Genomic DNA, 301 nt, shown 5'->3' with positions numbered 1-301 from the left:
GGCTGTCGGAGCTGCGGCTCTGCCGGGCAGCGGTCCCGCCAGGGCAGCGCCCGGGGCTCCTCTTGCGAGCTCTGGAAAGGGCTTCCTGTCTGTTGAAGCCTCTTGTGAGGTAATTTTTTGTTTGTAAGGCTGGTTTTTTTTTTTGTTCCGGAACCCTTTGGGTCTCAGCTGTGGCTTATCTTTTGCAGAAGCCAAGTGTTATTTTATTATTTTATGTTATTTGGGGGTCTTTTGCACTTGCTTTTCACCCGCCCCGGGAAAATGAAAGAAGTTCTTAAAAAGTCCTCAGACGTCGTGGAAC

The sequence above is a fragment of the Egretta garzetta genome, unplaced genomic scaffold (assembly GCF_000687185.1).
Source record: "Egretta garzetta isolate BGI_Z169 unplaced genomic scaffold, ASM68718v1 scaffold2, whole genome shotgun sequence".
Lineage (NCBI taxonomy): Eukaryota > Metazoa > Chordata > Aves > Pelecaniformes > Ardeidae > Egretta > Egretta garzetta.
Note: the sequence above shows the minus strand (reverse complement) of the source record.